This window comes from Equus quagga, chromosome 21 (assembly GCF_021613505.1).
Source record: "Equus quagga isolate Etosha38 chromosome 21, UCLA_HA_Equagga_1.0, whole genome shotgun sequence".
In the NCBI taxonomy this organism is placed as follows: domain Eukaryota; kingdom Metazoa; phylum Chordata; class Mammalia; order Perissodactyla; family Equidae; genus Equus; species Equus quagga.
The window spans coordinates 15,771,225-15,792,231 of record NC_060287.1 but is presented as its reverse complement, the minus strand read 5'-3'; the positions used below and the strand labels follow the sequence as shown (position 1 = coordinate 15,792,231).

The following is a 21,007-nucleotide window of genomic DNA, read 5'->3' as shown; positions in this document are numbered from 1 at the left end:
GTGGGTAGTAAAAAAGAATGCATGTGATGGGGTGGCGTGTAGGTACAAGGACTAAAGAAAAATCATTGTCTTCCAAAATGAGATATATTAATATTAATAGATAATGACTGAAACCAAAAAGTCAAGAATGGAAATGTTAGCATATTATTTAGAAACATAAAGATCACATACCTAAGGAGAAAAAAAACCCAAAACAAATAAAAGACTTGAAAATGGCTGCTTCTGTATAAAGAGAAATGGATGAGAGAGACTAAGGGTTTTTTTGCACCATCTTGTTAAGACATTCTCTAAACTTTGCGTACCTCTAACTTTAATTTTTTTTTTAATTGAGGGGAAAAATGCTACAGGAAAAAATCCAACTGGCTGTCCAAACACTGTATGAATGACTACTTGTGTCTTGTGTAGCATCATACACAAATTCCTTGCAGCGTTGCCATCTCTTCTAAGCTTCCCGTAGGTTTTCTATTTTATGTCATGATTCCTGCCTTCAAATTCATCCATTCAATTTCCCTATGGCCCCTTCCATGTTTCAGTTGCCTGCATTTCTTGCTTAGAGATATGGACCTGGTACTTCTAGATAGTTCTATATACTTAAACTGCCTCTCTAACAAAATTCTTGAGAACGAAAAGTATGTCTTATGCTTCTTTGAAAACCTAGCACCTGATTCAATTCCTCCAACAGTATGAACACATAAATATTTCCTGGTGATAATTTATTGAACACATATTATATGATATAGTCACTTGATAAAGTGACTATATCATATAAAGTGATATAGTCACTTTATACATGTCACCTAATTTAATGCTAAAACAACTCTGAAAGGTGAGTTTAATAATCACCATTTTATAGATGAAGTGGAAGAAAGAGAAAAGGCAGTGAAAATTTCACCATAACTCTGGTGTAAGAAATATCACATTTCCTTATTTTGTTTAAATCAGATTGAGCTGCTTAGAGCAGCAATCAGCTGGCAGGAAATTCCATTTCAGTCATTTCCAGGAAAGGTCGGGGGTGGGGATGTCTTGTGTTGTCCAAAATATTGAAAAGATGGCTTGCAGTACCCACTGGCCCCCACTCATACACTCATTGTCCAGGCCACATGATCAGGTCCCTGAGGCAAGTGGATAAGCTTTAACAAGGGCCTCTGTCATCTCAATTCCTGAGACTACGGCTCCTAGAGTCCTTCCTCCCTAGTGTCCTGTTGCAGTCCACACAACCAGGAGCTAACCAGCAGGACCTGGGCCAACTTCTTTGGAAACCACCCAAACCCCTTTCCACCTCCTTGTCTCAAGGAGTCACTACCAGTAGCCAGTTCTATCTCCATTCCCAAGCACCCCCCAAAAGCCCTCATCTTTCTTCTCTTCCACTCTGGGTGATGTGGCATAATCCCCTCAATGGGTCTAGTCTTCCAAAACAAAACCCAAAAAAAGAATGATGCATCCTCTGACAACATCTGCTTTCCATTCAGCAACCCAAAGTCCCCGGAGCAGAGGAACACAATGGCTTGGCTACTTTCTTGGAATGGGAAGGGGGAAAGTACCTTTAGTGATGAAAACAAAGCACAATTTATTTTTATAGAGCAATAAAAAAAAAAGTCCTGCCTCCATAAAATACACATAAACATATATACTATAAACATAGAGAAGCAGGTATTTATATAATTACTTTCATAACATACACAGCTGAATGAATGCCTGTGTGAAAAGGAAATTTTCGCTGTAAAAGCAGGAACTTTTATTACCATGACCCCTCTCATCCTCTAGTCTTCTACGATTGCCTTTGAACCACATTCCAAACCCAGAGAAAAAACATGTTTATAAAACTGCAAAGGTCAAGGCTAGTAATGGAAATTGATTTTACATGCACAGCGGAGTGTTTTTAAATCCATGGAACAGTCTAAGGGAAAAGAAATCTATTTAATTTCTCGACAGTCTTTTGTAGTCCATTAAAAAGGCTCCACAATAGTCTACCTTTCCTGAACCAACTTAACATAAATCCCTCCCATTAAAGAAGCACTTTTTAGAAATTGCACAGAATGCACCCTTCCGCAGAGGTGAAAACTCCAGAGGATGAACTCCAACTGACAATAACGATTCCTACATGAAGACAAGCTGTTTCCTTTAAACGTTTTTAACGAGGCAGAAATTTTTGCTCTGAGCTCCTGCCCAGTACCTGAGTAGCTGGTCCCTTTGAACTTGTATTTTTCTCCTTTCACCTTCCGTTTGATGAGATGATGGGGAAGAAATCGATAGCCTCTGCTTCAGGAGCAATTATGGTGCAACTTTGTCTCTGTCATGTTTGAATTTCAGTCTATCACGGTCAACACTAAAAATCTTTTTCCCACATTTCAAAGCAAATGCATGATAACTTGAAATATGATTTTACTGTTATTAACAACTGACTACTTTTTAAATTTTTACCATTTTAGATATGATGTAAAGAAGAAGAAAACGGTACATAAATTAGATTTAAGGAGCTGTATATCTGAATGGCTACTTGGTTATACAAGCAAGCGTGCTTACCGTGATAGGTCAATGCTTGAATGAGCCTCCTGGGACAATTAAGTGTTCTCCAGCTAGATGAAGTCAGACTTCAAGTTCTTCTAAAGAGCATTATGTTCATTAGATCATTCATTCAACTCGTTCCATTTAATTAAAGTTCTTGAATAAGTGCGTCATCAAGCACTATTATTGGGAATTTTAGTAGTCTTTCTATATAAACAACAAATTAATTGATTAATCAATAACCATACAGTATCTATTCTAGGAAAGTAACTTGGAAACCATGATAAACCGTTTATACTATCACTATTAGTTTGAAACAAATTATATTCAGATTGATTCATAGTGCTCTTTCCCCCATATAGACAAGACTGCACTGTATCATAACTGTTAGGTCAAGGTAGATACTCATCTAAGGCTACTTCTATTTTCTTGCCTTAACTGAAATGTAGCTTTCTTCTGATTCCTTCCCTTGCAGCCCAGTCCAGCAACAGCTGCTTCCTTCTACTAGTCCTAAACGTGCAAGAGACTTGCCATTTTTCTTCTTCCAGACTATGGTTTCCAGCCTTTTTCTTTTTAAACCAACTCAATAATTTCAATTACTCTTCTGAAATTCATGTTATTTGCTCCTATTAGCTAACCCACCTCACCCAATTATCCATGACCTTCCATAAGATTTTGAATTAATAGATCAGTTTTCTTCTCCATCTTTGATGGGCTCATAAGTGGGACCACAAAAATATATCCATGCCCTAATCCCAGGAACCTGCAAATGCTACCTTATTTAGAAAAGAATTAGAGGGATTAAATTAAGGATCTTGAAATGAGATTGTCCTGGATTATCTGTGTGGGCCCTAAATGCTGTCACATGTGGCCTTATAAGAGAGAGGCAGAGAGAGATTTGACACACACACAAAGGAGAAGGTGGTGTGAAGATGGAACAGAGAAATTTGAAGATGCTGACCTTTAAAATTGCAGTGATGCAGCCACAAGCCAAGGAATGCCAACAGCCATGAGAAGGTGAAAAGAAATCTATTTTCCCTTAGAACCTCCCGAGGGAGCTCAGCCCCGCCGACACCTTGATTTTGAGCCCAGTGGTACTGATTTTGGACTTCTGGCCTCCAGAATTGAGAGTGAATAAATTCCTGTTGTTTTAAGCCACCAAGTGTGTGGCATTACAGAGCCATAGGAAACTGATATACTATCCTATTCTTGACTTTCATTCTCTAAGACTTCGCCATCTATACAGTGCCAAGAAGTCATACAGAAAACTAGTAGAGAAGGATTCATAAAAGCCCATGAATAATCTCAAGAATAAAGAATAATCAATATTTTTAAATATTACCAAAAGGCTGAGATAAAGATTTTAAAGTTCCTGTTGGATTAGGCAATTAGGAAGTCTTCAGCAACCACAAGAAGAATAGTTTCAATATAGCGGTAGGGATGGCATTCCATATCCAGTATCTGGTGGACTAAGCAGAGAATGGGAAGTCAAAAAGACGAAATCAATAAGGATAGAATTAATTTTCAAAAATTGTGTTTGTATTTAGAAAAAGATATATAAGGTAATTATATGGAGTGGAATATAGAGCCAAAGATAAATTTATTATTCTTACGGGGGAGACCTGAGGATATTCATAAGAAAACAACCAGTAGATGGAGAAGATTGAACACACAAGAGGAGAGACACTTGATAAAATGAGGTCTATGACAAGGTGGGTAAAGCTAAGAGCAAGCTGCTATGTTAAAAGATCAGTTATGAACAGATATAGGAACACTATTTCCTCTGAGATTAGAACAAACGAAAGTAAAAATAGGTGTAGAGACAATCAATTTTGTGTTATCATGTGACAGATTGCATTTTCCATCAATATGCTCTTCAGTAATGTAACTGTACCACTCCTCCAACAAAAGATGGACTCATTCTCCTACCCTTGTATCTAGGCTGTTCTTAGTGACTTGCTTGACCAATAGAATGTAGTAGAACTGCCATTGTGGGACTTCCACAGCTTATGACCTAGTTTTGGAATGCTTGCTCTTGGGCCAGTCCTTTTCAGACCTAGCCAAATGACCCATGCTATGAGCAGCCACAGAGAAAGGCCAGCCCCATGTAGGTGCTCTGGTCAACAGCCCCAGCCCAGCTCTTAGCTTACAACCAGCATCAATTGCCAGCCATGTGGGAGAGACATTTTGGGCATCCAGCTCAGTGAAATCTTCAATTGTATATATGCTAAACTCACTGTCTATGGGTCAAGTTGCAATCACAGGAAAGACTCAAAATGAGAACTGCCCAACTGTGCCTGCCAACCCACAATCTTAAGAGAAAAAGTTTCTTTTTAAGCCACTGAATCTTTGGATGTTTAGTTACTCAGCTAAGTCTAATCAGGACATGGAAGAATGGGGAGTTAAGAGAGTTCGTGCTTAATTTTCTTTTAGTTGAATAGAATGCTAAATGACTTGAAATAGCTAATGTGAGGAATGAAACAAATAATTGATTAGGGACATGTATAAAAATTGTTTAACAGTTTTGAGGATCCAATTCATGTCATAGACCCTGAATCCATGATGGCATCAATCCCCTTTATGATTTTTCTCTAGTAGAGCTCAAAACATTCACATAGGTTTGAGGTTTGGCAGTGCAAATACACAGAAAACAAGGGACAAAGGATACTGATGCTTTAGGCACAGAGCTCAGGGCTCACAAAAATGTTTTAATTTCTTTTAGAAGCAAAATAAAAAGTAAACTTTTAGGCCAAAGAAAACATTTTAACATATATTAATATATTTATATAAGTGCAATTGTAAAATATAACGATCCTTTTTTCATGGAGGAAGGGGCCTATGAAAGCAAAAATGCATAGAGCTCATGAAAGTCCTTATGTGGTCCTGCCTAGGAGAGGCAGACAATATGAGAAAAAAGGGAGACGTTAAGGGCCAGAGGTCTTGATGAAACTATTATGAATTTGTAGTCAAATTAAGATGGCAAGAGACCTAGAAGGCTAAGAGATTGTGATGAGGGAGTGGAATGTGAGCATTTTAAGTTTTCAGAAATGAGAAGGGTCTTACAGGTGATGAGAAGCTCCAGGATGTGCTGGTGAGAGCTGGGAAGGGAGGTGGGGGTCAGAACAAAGGAGATCAAGGACCACGGTAGGTAGGAGGTTGAGAAGATCATTAATGCTAAAGTGATCCACAATGGCAGCGGGAGTCAGAAAAACTAGGATTCTAGATGGACCAAAGATTTATGTGTAAAAATAAACACATAAAAATTGAAACACTAGAAGAAACAAAGGAAATTTTTTTCTTAGTTAATATTTATTGACAAAGTTCACATTAAGTGAATTTTGAAAAGCTCCTTAATCAAATTTTATAACAAGGAAATATATTTTAAGCATTTCTTTTCTAACAAAACTAATGTAAGTTTTTTTATTGAGGTATAATTGACATACAACATTACATTAGTTTCAGGTATACAACATAATGACTTGATATTTGTATATACTGCAAAATGATCCCCACAATAAGTCTAGTTAACGTCCATCACCATGCATAGTTACAACACTTTTTTTCTTGTGATGAGAACTTTTAAGATCTGCTCTCTTAGCAACCTTTAAATACGCAATACAGTTTTATTAACTATAATTACCAAGCTATACAGAAACTTTTTAAATTATCTCAAAATAGGAAAAATATGGGTATGATATAAAATATAGATAGCAAAATGGAGAGATTGATAAACTGAACAATATGCAAAGAAAATTGTTCTGCACGACAAACACCAAAACCAAAATGGCCATTCAACAAACCAGGAAAAAATATTTTGCAACTCACATTTTAGTAGAGGTCTACTTTCCTTATTATATAAAGACCTGCAACAAAATAATAGGAAAATAAGTAAGTGATCTGCACCCAATTCCAGCACGTGAAGGGTTTCCCCACACCACTTGGCAATTCTCTGACACTAGCTGGGTGTTCTACAATTCAACTCACTTCTGACACTTTCTAACTGGAGATAGCGTCAGATTCCACAGGTTAAGGGTTCAGTCCCACAAGACTGGCCTCCATTTCAGATGCCAGTCACAAGTCCAGGTTGTGATCTGTGCCTCTGACCAAGCGGCTATAAATCAGAGGTTCCCACAACTACCTCCTTGGGTTTGATTAATTTGCTAGAGTAGCACACAGAAGTCAGGAAACTCATTTACTCACTAGATTACTGGTTTATTACAAAGGATATTAAAGGGTACAATCAACAGCCAAACGAAGAGATACATAGGACAAGTTCTCAAACAAAGGAGCTTCTGTCCTCGTGGAGTTTGGGGCCCTGCACAGTGGCACGTGGAAGAGTTCAGTTTCACCAACGTGAAAACTCCAAATCCCCTCCTTCTGGATTTTTGTGGAGGCTTGATCACATAGGCATGATTGATTAAATCAATGATCATTGGTGACTGATTCAACCTTCAGCCCCTCTCCCCCTCCCGGAGGTCAGCGGGGTAGGACTGAAAGTTCAAACTCTCTAATCACACGGTTGGTTCCCTGGCAACCAGTCCCTATCCTCAGACGTGGACCAAAAGTCACCTCATTAACAAAGACTTTTTTTTTTTAAAGATCGGCGCCTGAGCTAACAACTGTTGCCAATCTTCCCTTTTTTTTTTCCTCTTTTTCTCCCCAAACCCCCCAGTACGTAGTTGTTTTTTTTTTTTTTTTTCAGTTGTGGGTCCTTCTAGTTGTAGGATGTGGGATGCCGCCTCAACATGCCCTGATGAGCAGTGCCATGTCCACGCCCAGGATCCAAACTAGCAAAACCCTGGGCTGCCGAAGTGGTACAAGCAAACTTAACCACTCCGCCACAGGGCTGGCCCCAACAAAGACACTTTTATGGCTCTCATCATTTAGGAAATTCCAAGAGTTTTAGGAGCTCTGTGCCAGAAATGTTGAAGACCAAAATTCTCATTTCTTATTATAATCATGATATCACAATAGGCAAAAGAGATGGTCAACAATTCACAGGAAAGGAAATACAGTGTTAAACATTTGAAAAGAAATGCATCCTCACTCAAAGTAGAAGAATTGCAAATTAAAACTTCAATGAAGTATTTTTCAATAATCAAATTGGCAAAGGTAAAAAAATGAATAAAATATTGTGTTGGCAAAGGTAATTGGAAACTGACTCTTTCAAATATTGCTGACGGGTGTATAAACCAGCATACAGCCTATGGGGAGCAATTTTGTCAACAACTACCACAGCTTTAAAAAAGCAAATAACTTTTGACCCAGCAATCTCACTTCTAGGAACTGACGCCACAAATATAAAAGACCGCATAGGTAAAATGTTATTTATAGCAGCCTCATTTGCAGTGGCAGAAGACTTTTTTTAAAAAGGAAAATTTGTATGTACTGATAAGAAAAGTTACTTAAAATATTTTGTTAAGCAAAAAGAAGAAAGGTTTCAGAGCAGTGTACATAATATCCTACCATTTGTGTATTCCTAAGAAACAATTTATGTATCTACATACACATGCATATGATTATATTTGCATAAAATATCTCTGGAAGGATATCCAAAAATTGATGATAATAGTTGCTTCCAGAAAGAGGTTCTGGTGGATTGGCAGGCATGGGGGAAGATAATTTTCGTTTCACATTCTTTTTGGTGAGAAACCACTTGTCGTAGTCCTCAGTGATCATGGAAGTGACCAGATTAGTTGAGGCAAAGTAGTGGGCGTTAGAATTGGGTGTCATACAACTCAAAGAAAGGGCTTTTTTGATATGATTGGAGAGTCCAGGTTTGGAAGTGACCATGAAGGTCTAAGTGAGTATCGCCTCCTGGTCCAGAGATACAGACGAAGAGAGAATGGCAAGCATCTTTAAAGAAAGCTGCTTGAGAAGTGATGACATCCAGGAAAAGCCAAGTTTACATTAGGACAAGAACGTACTGAGTTCCGAGAAGAGATTGAGGATGTTGTAGAGAATAGAATAAGATTGCCAGAAAGCAGGAGAAAGGGTTGTGAGAGAGGTCAGCAGTGGGAAGCAATGACTCAGAGGGAAAAAAGCACAGAGCAGGACGTAGAAGAAAATAAGAAAGAGATGCCTGAGGAGCCTGCATTCCAGACCTGAAGGTGACAGCCATGAGAGGCGTGAAAGGAATTAACAGCTAACAAAGTTCTGTGGTTTCATCAACATCAGCGTGGGCTCGGGCCCCAACTTACCCAACTGTGTTAGTTGGTGGCCCAGTTGTAAGAGCTGACATTGGCACTGGCTAGAATGCATGTGTTGTCAAGTTTGACTATGGCATTTATTCTACAGACTCTCAGCACAATGTCTCTAATAGAAATTCAGTAAAAAATGATTTCTGTGCCACCACAAAAGTCAACTGTAGGTAGTATTGGCCACCCACATGGTGGGCTTTCCCCCAACCTCATCAACAACCTGAAATTTGACTTTCTGTCCTATTTTTCCAACATTCCCCTTGCCTTTGCCTTCGTGGAAACCTCTAGTATTTTACCATTATCTTTATTTGAGAATCTTAAATGAGTAGAAAAGAAAAGAAACTTTAGAGATCATTTACCCTAGTGGTTCTCAACTCGGGCTGCTCAGTAGAAATCACGTGGTATTGGAGTAACACGGATACACCTTGAAGGCATTATGCTAAGTAAAATAAGACAGAGAAAGACAAATATTGTATGATCTCACTTATATGTAGAATCTAAAAAAACAAATCAAACTCATAGATACAGAGAGTAAACTGATGCCAGAGGAATGGGTGAAGGTAGTCAAAGGGTACAAACTTCCACTTATAAGATGAATAAGTTCTGGGGATCTAAAGTGCAGCATGGTGACTATAGTTAACAACACTGTATTGTACACTTGAAAGTTGTTAAAAGAGTAGATGCTAAAAGTTCTCAGCACACACAACAAAAAGGTAACTATGTGAGATGATGGGTGTGTTAACTAACTCTATTGTGGTAATCATTTCACAATATTTACATATGTCAAGCCATCCCATTGTATACCTTAAACTTACATAATGTTACTATATGTCAATTATATCTCAATAAAGCTGGGGGGGGGAAACAGAAATGATTTTGCATTATTTAAGAAAACAAAAACCGAAAAACAGATACCTCCCAATCTGATTTAATTGTTCTACATAGGGACCAGGAATAACATTTTTTTAAACTTTCCCAGGCAACTCTACGTGTAGCCAAGTTTGAGAGCTGACATTTCAACACCTTTGTAATAAAGATGAAGGAACTAAGGGAGCTTATCCAAGGTCAATCACCTAGGAAGTGGAGGTAGTGTTGAAACCAGGTCTCCTTGCTCTCAGACTAGTACTCGTTCTGCCGCATCACATTGCTTTGACCCATGATTCTGTCCTCTCCTGGCTTCAGTTGGCTCTTTACCCAACCTTAAGGCAATAATCAAAAACACCAAAATGTGACCAGCACGACCTTCACATGGACCCACACGTCCAGCCCCCAACACCTATTTAAGCCCAAACATTTACTTGTGTTCCATTTGAGGCTGCTGTACATAGCTTGAGAAAGTTGCTTAATGGTGCCTATTAGCATCACTACATATCCACCCTCTCTCACCACAGCGTGAACTCATTCTGCTTGGCCGTCTTCATTTCACCCTGCTTCGTTCCTTGTCATGTCACCCAGAGAGGTTGTTCCAAATCTTTTCTGTGCTCCTTGAATCACCTCCCTTAGCTCTGTACCCACTCAGCAGATTAAACCACCTGAAATGAATGCTGTCTATTGCCCCAGCCTCTTCTCTGCCTGAAATCATCTCTGTATCTTCACCCATCCTCTTTTCAGGTCTAACTTCTGCCTGTGATTGGATTTAACTCCTCTTTTTTTCTCTAGTACATGTTCTAGCTGTTCGCACACTCTTTCCTCTCCAGTCAGTCATTTCTTCTCTACCGCCTTCTCTCTCCCACCTTACAAACTGAGGAGATTTTCCCATCCTAAAAGCCATCCTTCCTTTACAGTTACCACCCTATTAAGCTACTAACCACCACTCGTCTTTCTTTCTTTGTTGAATTTTTCCGTTAGATGGTTTACAATCACTACCTCAGTTTTCCTACCTTCTATATGTAATCCAACCTCCACCATCCATTGACTGGATTATTTATATATTTTGGCTTAACTGCCAAAAATCAACAGTATTCATTGTCCCTGCACTAAGGAGCCCTCCTTTTTTTAAACTTTCTTCTAATTTTTTTCATTACATTGCATCATTGCATTCTCAATTTTAAGTCCCTTCCTCTCTCTCTCTCTCTCTCTGTCTCTGCCTCAGTTTCTTCTGGCTCTGAATTTTCTAGGCATATCTCAGTGCCTCAGGTTGGAGGGCCTTTCTACTCAATATGCTCAGTACTGCTGTGACATGGGAGCTCATCAGAAATACAGCATCTCTGGCCCCACCTCACACCTAGTGAATTGGAATCTGCATTTTAATAACATGCCCAGGTGATTCATATATGTGGTAAAGCTTGAGAAGCATTGCTCTAAAGTTCTGCCCTTGGCCATTTTCTCTAAGCTTTGTTCACTCTATTCTTCTTTCTTTCTTTTTTTTGGTGAGGAAGATTGGCTTTGAGCTAACATCTGTTGCCAATCTTCCTCTTTTTGCTTGAAGAAGATTGTCCCTGAGCTAACATCTGTGCCAATCTTCCTCTATTTTTCATATGTGGGACACTGCCACAGCATGGCTTGATGAGTGGTGTGTAGGTCCCACTCAGGATCAAATCCATGAACCCCTGGCCACCAAAGCAGAGCCCTCGAACTTAACCACTTCACCACCATGTAGGCCCCTGTTCACTCTATTCTTGATCTGATCCAAAATTCCAACTAATCATTCTAAGCAAAAATCCCCCAAATCTAGTCTTCTGAACATGAGCTCCTTCCATCCTTTATACCGTGTCCCTATTTTCAACAAGCTTTCAAACATCTGCTATGTGTTGGGTTTTTTTTTGTTGAGGAAGATTATCCCTTAGCTAACATCTGCTGCCAATTCTCTTTTTGCTGAGGAAGACTGGCCCTGAACTAACATCTGTGCCCATCTTCCTCTACTTTATATGTGGGATGCTTACCACAGCATGGCTTGCCAAGTGGTGCCATGTCCGCACCCAGGATCTGGGCCGGCCAACCCCAGGCCACCAAAGCGGAACATGTGCAATTAACCGCTGTGCCACCAGGCCAGCCCCTGCTAAGTGTTTTTTTTTTTTTTTTTTAAAGATTTTATTTTTTTCCTCTTTCTCTCCAAAGCCCCCTGGTACATAGTTGTATATTCTTCGTTGTGGGTCCTTCTAGTTGTGGCATGTGGGACGCTGCCTCAGCGTGGTTTGATGAGCAGTACCATGTCCGCGCCCAGGATTCGAACCAACGAAACACTGGGCCACCTGCAGCGGAGCGCGCGAACTTAACCACTCGGCCACGGGGCCAGCCCCCCCTGCTAAGTGTTTTTAATGGACAACATATCATGCTCAACGGAAGTCTTAATTTCTTCTTTCTAAAAACTGTTGTTTCTTCCCTATCTCAACTAATGAACAGTCTCCCAGGCATCCATGGTTATAATTTTTTTCTTAATCTTGATTCCTTCATGTCTGCAACTGACCTTCACACAACAAAGTGTATAATCTTAATTAGTTCTCCCCCTTCACTGTCTTTTGCATTCCTATTACTTAACAAACATAGAAAGATAGATGATAAATATGTAAGATAAATAACTAGATAAAAAACATAGAGAGATAGGTAACATAATATATTACATGGACAGACAGATAGACAATAGGTAGCATAGATAGATAACAGATTAGATATATAAACAATATGATTGATAGGTAGGTAGATAGATAGATAGACAGAAAGATAATCACTTATTATTAGTTATGAGCCAGCTATTCTTCTAAGAACTTTACAAATAGGAACTCATTCAACCTGGCCCTTGTTAGACACAAGCATCTCGTTATCTTGCCCTCTTTTAGACTCTGCTCACCTTTTACCTGGATCTCTCTACTGCCCAGCTGTGCTGGTTGCCTGCTCGCTTCTACACTCTCCTCAATCAGGGACCACGTGATGAAAATACGAACCTTTGTGTAGTTCTTCATAGTTTACAAAGTACTTTCACAAGGATCATCTTGTCTAACACTCACACACAAAAAAACTATGTGCGTGGTGTTATTTATACTCCCATTTTATAAATAAGTAAAGTGGGACTCAAAGTATTTATATGATTTGTTCAAGACCAACAGCTGACTTCTTAGACTTATCCTGTGCAGCTTTATCTTCCTAAAGAACACTTAGAACCTCGTCTTAACAAAACAAAACTACTAATGTCTTCTAATCACCTACAGAATGATGCAACCTACCTTTCCAGTTTTAGCATGTCTGTACCCTATTTTGCAATTACTCACTATTCTCAGAATGTACCAGTGCTTTCCCGATTCTGCTTCTGTTCACTCTGTTCCCACCACCTGCAATGCCCTTCTTCCCATCACCGTCCAACAAAGCTGTATGCATCACTCAAGGCCCTGCTCAGATGGCCTTATCTCCATGAAGCCCTTTCCCTATCAGCTATGACAGGCAGAATTAACACACGCTTTCTCTCTTTCACTACATCATTTAGAACATGGTGAATCAGAGCATCGCTTCTGGAGTCCAAGTGCCTGGGTTCCAGGGCTGGCTGTGTCATTTACTACCTATGGGCCTTGGGCTCCAGTTCCTTTCAGTAAAATGGGAATAATAATACCTAGCTTATTGGATTATGAGGATATGCCAAGCATAGTACCAGACATAGGTATACAAACAGGGACCAAATTGATGGGGTTTCTGCAGCTGTGAAGCTTCATTTCAGTGAGAGAAATAAACAATAAATAAATAAAAATAAATGTTGATATATAATGTCTTAGCTGGTCACTTATTTCAAGGCCCTCAGAGGTGAACAATGAGCAGGGGCTGGTCGGTTCAACGCGCTGGAGGAAGAGAGGCCTAGGTGGAGCAAACAGCATTTCCAAAGGACTAGAAGAATAAAAGAAGGTGAAATGTTTGCAGAATTGGCATGCCCTGTAGCAGAAGCACAGTGAGCAAAGGGGAGAAGAAAATAAGATGAAATTGGAGAAATCAGGCTTATAAACCATGATAAAAAAGATTGTATTGTATTTGAGTTATAATGGGAAGAAGTGAAACATTTTAAGTGGACAAAAAACATGGTCCAGTCATTGTTTTTAAAAGAATGCTCTGGGGGAAAAAAAGGAAAGGAAGGAAGGAAGGAAAAAGAATGCTTTGGCTGATGTTTGCAGAAATGAAGTAGTAATCATTCAGACTTCAGCACAGGGTCAGGTAAGCACTTACTGGCCGATTATATCTTCCAAAGGCACCAGCACCAATATATCCCATCCCACATGCTCTTCTTACAATGTGAAGATACTAATCCTTTTCCTTTAAATTGAGGTGAGCCTATGACGACAGCAGTAGTGATACTATGTGACTTCCTAAGCTAAGTCATAAAAGGCCATACAGCTTTGTCATTAGAACTCAGCCATCATGCTGTGAGGAAGCCAAGCAACTACATGGAAGAGCTACATGAAGGTGTTCTAGCCACTGCCCAGCGGAGGTACCAGGTAAGAGTCAGAATAAATCTCTAGACACATGAGTAAATGAGCGAGCCTTCAGATGATTCTAGCCTTCAGCCTTGAGACACTCCAACTGATACAGAGTAGAGCAGAGAGAACCTGTCCTTACCTAACTCTGCCAAAATGCAGATTTATAAGCAAATTAAATGTTGTTGTTGTTTTAAGTCACTGGGTTTTGGAGTCATTGGTTGCATAGCATTGGATAAATGGAGCAGTAAGTGTTAGTATTAATATCATGTCTGCTAATTGCCTATCCAATAGCCTCTCTCCCTTTCCTTCTTAAAAGCGGAACCCCAATTGTCTTTGGAGCAGCAAAATAACCAGTTATAAAAACTTATTTCCCTAGACACCTTGCAGCTAGGGGTTGACATATGATTCATTTTTGGCTAATAAAATGGAAGTGGACATTTACTATTAGAGCTTCCAGGAAAGCAATTGTAGTCCTAACAAAAAGGGACAGACTCGGTCAGTAGGTATCTTATCCGCCTTTCCCATCTTATTGCCCGGAACTCGAATACAATATCTGGAGCCATCTTGCAACAATGAAAAAAAAGGTCCAGCTTCATGGGTGTGCAACCCATGTAGTCACACAGGGCCCCATGCTGTGATTTAATGCTCCGCCATCGCCATCTTGAAATTCTTAAGGTTTGAACAAGGGGCCCCCAGTGTCATTTTGCACCAGGCCCAACAAATTACATAACCATTCACTAAGAAGAGCTGGAAGTTAGAATGAGCCAGTGTCCTTGAAGACTTACTGAAAGAGAAGCTGCAACGGCCCCAGATTACTGCCCTTGTTGCTTCCTGCTATGTGAAAAATAACCCCTTTTCTTGTTTAAGTCAATGCAGCAGAACTCAATGTTGATGACACCCTTTCTTTAGCACTCACTCCTGCTTTCTTAGAATAGACATAACTGCATATTGACATTTCCCTGGTTAGAATGCAGTAATCTACATAAGAGCTAAGACATTTCTCACTGATCTGTGTGTTTTCCCTGGACTCCAGAACCTAGCTCACATTCTGAGTCTATTAAGTCCAAGCACCATGTTAAAGACAGGACTCTGCCTCGGACACATAAAGAGATCACTCGACACAATTCATTAATTAAAACGATAGAGCTAACACAGCCTTTAGGAAGATTGGATGAAGGAAGTGAGTCAATAAATGTTTGATAAATGTAACTGTTGAACGATTGATTGCTCACTGTCCCCTCAGGTTTGCCATCAGCCCAAGAGTGGCACCTTGATATATGGTTTTGTCCAACAGTTTTATTATGTCTCTCCATAGCTTGATTAGGAAACCAGATGTACCCATGCTTATTCTTTTTCCACATTTAGGAACAGTATTTGCACTTGCCTCATTAATTTTTTGTTTTCTTTTGAATTCATAATTTTAAAAAAACAACTAGAACTATGGAGACAGTAAAAGGATCAGTGATTACCAGAGGCTAGAGGGTAAGGAAGGATGGATGGGCAGAGCACAGAGGATTTTCAGAGCAGTGAAACTATGCTATGTGATACTATAATGATAGATGCATGTCATTATACACTTGTCAAAACCCATAGAATGTAAAACACCAAGAGTGAACCCTAATGTAAATCATGGACTTTGAGTGATAATGATGTGTCACTGTAGGTTCATTGATTGTCCCAAATGTACCACTCTGGTGGGAGATGTTGATAGTAGGGGAGGCTATGTCTATGTGGGGGCAAGAGGCATATAGGAAATCTCTGTACTTTCCACTCAATTTTGCTATGAACCTAAAACTTCTCTAAAAACTAAAGTCTATTAATAAAACAACAAATATTAAAAAAAATTATTAAAAGATATTTTCTGTAATCATAATATATCACCTTTAAATATATCTTACAAATATATTTCTCTCCCTTTGGGGGTTCTCTTGCTAGATTTGACTCTTGTGTTCTTTTATTTCTTGAGTATGAACAGATAACATATTATTTGGCAGTGAGTTAATCAAGAGGGTTTAATTGCTTGGCCTTTGAAGTCAGACAACCTGGCCATATGAGTTTGGGTCTGTGTGACACCTCTGAATCCTCATTTGAAAACTGGAATAATAACAATCCCTGTGTTATAGGGCCATTTTGAGGAGGAATAAATGAGATTTAAGGCATCTTGTACATATCATGTACTGAATAAACATTAGTACGGTGGACTGTTATTGATTCTGGCTAGTCAAAATCCATTCCCTCTAAGTTTGGTAACCATATCCCTATTTCCCTCCAGGGCAATACCTCTGCCACTCTCAGACTGTGTGGTTTTGTTGGCTCTGGCCTCACTCCAATTCCAGGTGGTACACTGGACACAGGCCTCAGTCAATCAACTCATCACACTCCCCAGGTCCCATTAATTCATTTAGGGATGGGTAAGTACATTCAACCCAGGCCAAGGATGCAGCAAGACTTTTGCTGAGACTTCCAGGACAAAGGCAGACACTCTTTTCTGGTGGCCTTAAGGCTGAGAAAACATAAGGTCTGGAACTGCTGTAGCCGTTTTTACCATCACAAGAAGAGAGAATGTCTAAGAATGGTGCCAGAAAGAAGAGCAGAGATCCTGGGAGAGAGAAACAGGCCCTGACGGCGTCACAAGCCCCTGACGGGATCAAAGTATGACTCTCAGTTACATGATCAAATAATCTCCCCTTTTTACTTCAGCCAATGTGGTTTCTTCTGTCCAAAGCAAGATAAGAGTTCTAACTGACTCAGCTATTATTATTGATGAAAATTTTATTGAAAAGATAATATACATCAAGATTGAAAAACATAATTGAGATATAATAGTTTAATTACTCACAATTATGCCAAGTTGACACAACTTTTGCAGTTTGCATATTACCTTAGAAAAATAGGAATAGAAGAGTGCTTCCTCAAACTGATAAGAGGCATATATGAAAATCCTATAGCTAGTGTCATATTAATGATGAAAGACTGAACACATCCCTCCTAAAATGGAGAACAAGGCAAGGATGTCCACTTCCACTATTTCTATTCAACATCTACTGGAGGTTCTACCACTATAATAAAGCGAGAGAAAGAAAGAAAAGCAAGCAAATGGGAAAGGAAGACACAAATCTCTGTTTATTAAAAAATGACATGATCATCTATGTAAAAATCCTAAAGAATCTGCAAATAAGCTACTAGAACTAAAACTGAGTTTAGAAAGATGGCAAAGTTCAAAGTCTATATACAAAAATCAATTGTATTTCTATATACTAGCAATGAACAATCAGAAATTGAAATTAAAATTTACCATTTACAATAGCATCAAAAATATGAAATACTTAAATATAAACTTGACAAAAGACATTTATAACTCATACACTAAAAACTACAAACATTGCTGAGAAAAATTAAAGAAGATCTAAATAAATGGAGAGATATACCATGTTCATAGAAGACTCACTATAGTTAAGATGTCAATTCTCTCCAAAACGATCTATAGATTCAAGGTGTCCTAGTCAAAGTCTTAGCAGGCTACTTTGCAGAAGCAGCAAGCTGATTTTAAAATTTATAGAAAAATGCAAAAGATCCAGAATAGCCAAAACAACTTAAGGAAAAAAGAACAAAGTCAAGGATATCTTGAGCCTTTAAAAGTATTTTTTTAGAAAGTCATTTCTAGGAGTATAATTTCTGGATAAAAGGCTAGAAACATCTTTAAGAAAAAAACCAATCCTTTGGGGCCGGCCCCGTGGTGCAGCGGTTAAGTTCACACATTCCGCTTCTTGGCAGCCTGGGGTTCGCTGGTTCGGGTCCCGGGTGTGGACGTGGCACTGCTTGGCAAAAGCCATGCTGTGGTAGGCAACCCACATATAAAGTAGAAGAAGATGAGCACAGATGTTAGCTCAGGGCCAGGCTTCCTCAGAAAAAAGAGGATTGGCAGTAGTTATCTCGGGGCTAATCTTCCTCAAAAAAAAATAAAACAATCCTATTCAGGTAAATTCTACAGCTCAAAACCATTTTAGATTTGAAATATTATAAAAGTAAATTAAGAGTTGTCATGAGCTTGAGAAATGCCTGAGTGACTCCATCCTTCAGACACCAGGTGAGAATGAAATGGGATGGGGTGAGGGTGTGGCATGGGATTACCTGCTAGTGAAGTATGTGATGAATAGAAAGAAAAAATCTTAATTTACTAAATAAATTAATATAGTGGTAAATTTAGTAATAAATAAAAAGAAAAAATATCCTATTATATGGAAGATATTTTATAAATATCTATAATAGAGATATTTATATAGAGATATTTATATAGAATTATAATAGAGCAAAGAGTAATAACATCCACTTTTAGAAGCCCCAGAAAATGCACTGAACTGAGAATCTGCTAACCTAAAACTTTTAGTACTGGGTCTGTCACTAACCAGCCTTTGGGCAGGTAACTTTGCCTCTCTAGGTCTTAGCCTTGACACTTTGAAAAGGAGATTATCGAAGGAAGTAATTTCTAAGGGCCCCTTCCAGATCAACACTAAAAATTCTATTAGGCCTTCCTGTGTGGTTTTTTTCAAGTGTTAATACATTTTCAGATAATTTCTATTGTTTTTTCTCTATAGAATGCAACTCCTCACAATTTACATATCTTCATTAGAGAACATTACTAAGGAATTGCTGTGGTTGCGTTCAAGGAATCAAGGGCTATAAAATGGTTTTCTCTTTCACCATCCAGGACCAGTAAAGAAGGCATTTATCATGTCTCTACCACTGATTATGGATATTTCTAATTTTTCTTCTTTCTGCAGTCCTCCAAAATGTAGTCTTTGACACACTGCATGCATGAAATCCCACCGTTATTTCTTTCTTCTGATTTCCAGAGCAAGCTAGAGTACTGGAGGATACATAAGTAAACTAAAAAAGGTCCAGCATTCTAAATGGAAATAACTAGTTCAAGGTCACCAAGTGACCTTTCTCTAGCTACATCTGAAAACCCCCTCCAATATTTTTGTAAGTCTGATTACTGACTTACTGGAAGAGCTATTGTGCTTATAAGGATCTTAGTCTAAAAAGAGCCTTGTTTAGGCTCTCTTTTTAGGGCATAAAGCCAGAATTCAAAAAGATAAGCAATATGAATGAAATCTTGCAGTCTTCAAAAGTACTTTGTCTTTTAGCTATGATAGAATGAGGTACTCCTACCTCATTCTGCCCCCGGCAGGTCCCAGACGGCAGATCTTCCCCATATAGGGCTCCACTATCACACAGAGTTTAAGAGATATCAAATCTCTCCTCTGAAGATCATACTCCAGGGTTCATGACCTTTGAAATTTTCTTTCCTCTTCTGTTCACTTTATTCCAGAACATACCATTGGTCCAAAAGACCTACTAATCTTTACTAGTGTGTGAGAGGCCATTCTGAGATACAAGCTTCATATAGTTAAAGAAAATTCCAGGTGTTATCTCATGTTATGCAATTACCTTAGCACAGGTTTAAAGAATTACACTTAAACCTTGGGACCATCTAGACCATAGCTCTAGCCAGAATTTAAGCTCCCTCTTTCCAACCCTTCATACATAAAGACACAGGCTTTGACCCAAGTCTGTTTCCTTCAGTTTTAAGCAGAAGTTGTACCACTAATGACCACCCGAACGGCCAACTTGGCTTATGTCTCCTAAATGTCACCCTTTGGAAACCTTGACCAGTTTGTCCTAATCCCCTTTTAGCCGAGCCTCCGCATCAATACACAACTCTGTTATTCTGTGTGTGCTGTTCTTATCTGTTCTTTTTATAGTTTTCTCCATCCTTGATCTTTCCTAAGTCTATTAACTTACATTGTATTTTCTTAAGTTTCCCTCTGAACCGTTAAACTTTGTATTTCACAGACTTTTTAACTCAAGCCCCAATCTTAAACTACAGACTGTAAAATCCTTTGCTCTTGGAAAGATGTGTGAATTTTGTCAACTTCAAATGGTCCACTCTGAATCTTTCACTATGCGGTGCTGAAACTGGAAATAAATAAGTAAATAAATACATTATTTCTATCCAAATTCTCAATCATATTTGCTGCTTCCTGTTGAAATTTCCCAAATTCAGACATTTTTGAAACAGTGCAAAATAAATCTCATCTTTCCTTCATTGTCACCATAATCAAGTAGTGTCTAGTCTATCGCACTTTGGGGTGGTTAGGCAGCACAAACAAAGATCTTTAGCTTACAGTCTGTTTTAGATGGCAGTGATGAGGAGAAATGTGTAAAATGACAATCTGTAGAGAAATGCGTAAAGTGAAAAGGATATCGAGAGTGAATTTTTTTAAAAAGCTAAAATCATTAATACTGTTGTGTTGATCTAATAAGCTCTCTATGAAAAGGAATGTTTTATATATTTGAGGTGTTGAGGCGGAGTCTGCATTGATTACTGTACACTAAATTTTCAAAGTTAATTCTGGCAGTGTTTTAGTGTATTTGAAATTGATAAAAATTCTTTCATTAAAGCATAATGCAAGCTGACAACTGTGAGCACTACCTCACACTTAAGTAAAAACAAAGTCAGCTCTGCCTGGCTGGAGTAATACTTTGATTTGACACTTTCAAATACTTGGGCTTAAAATGAACTAGTGTGCTGGCCAACAAAAAGCAAAATGGCATGGAAAGTGGTGGGGAGATGAAATTGGGTAAGAGCAAGACATATTCAGGTCAGCTGTTTTTATTTTATAGTCTATACTATAAAAGCAACAAACTGTAAAACTATACTAAACCGTTTACCACTGAATTCTACATGATTCTACAAGTGTCATAATTTACCCTTTCCTCAAGAAAAACATGTCAGTTCTATATTTCACCTGAAGAACCTACAATGCCAATGTAACAGTAATCTATTTAGTGGATGTAATACATTTCACTATCCAGATTTCCATCATCTTCTTAATATAATACTGA

General features: G+C 38.7%; 1 long non-coding RNA gene across 1 annotated transcript in view; it reads right to left on the bottom strand.

Annotated features, from left to right (window-relative positions):
- LOC124231429 (uncharacterized) overlaps positions 1-9,147 on the bottom strand; it is a 53,426-nt gene extending 44,279 nt beyond the window's left edge. Inside the window, exons 1-3 of the long non-coding RNA XR_006886518.1 lie at positions 9,065-9,147; positions 6,331-6,368; positions 2,524-2,712 (exon numbers count right to left, since the gene is read on the bottom strand). This is a non-coding gene — a long non-coding RNA (uncharacterized LOC124231429). The remainder of the gene's footprint in view (positions 1-2,523; positions 2,713-6,330; positions 6,369-9,064) is intronic.
- Positions 9,148-21,007: the final 11,860 nt, after the last annotated feature.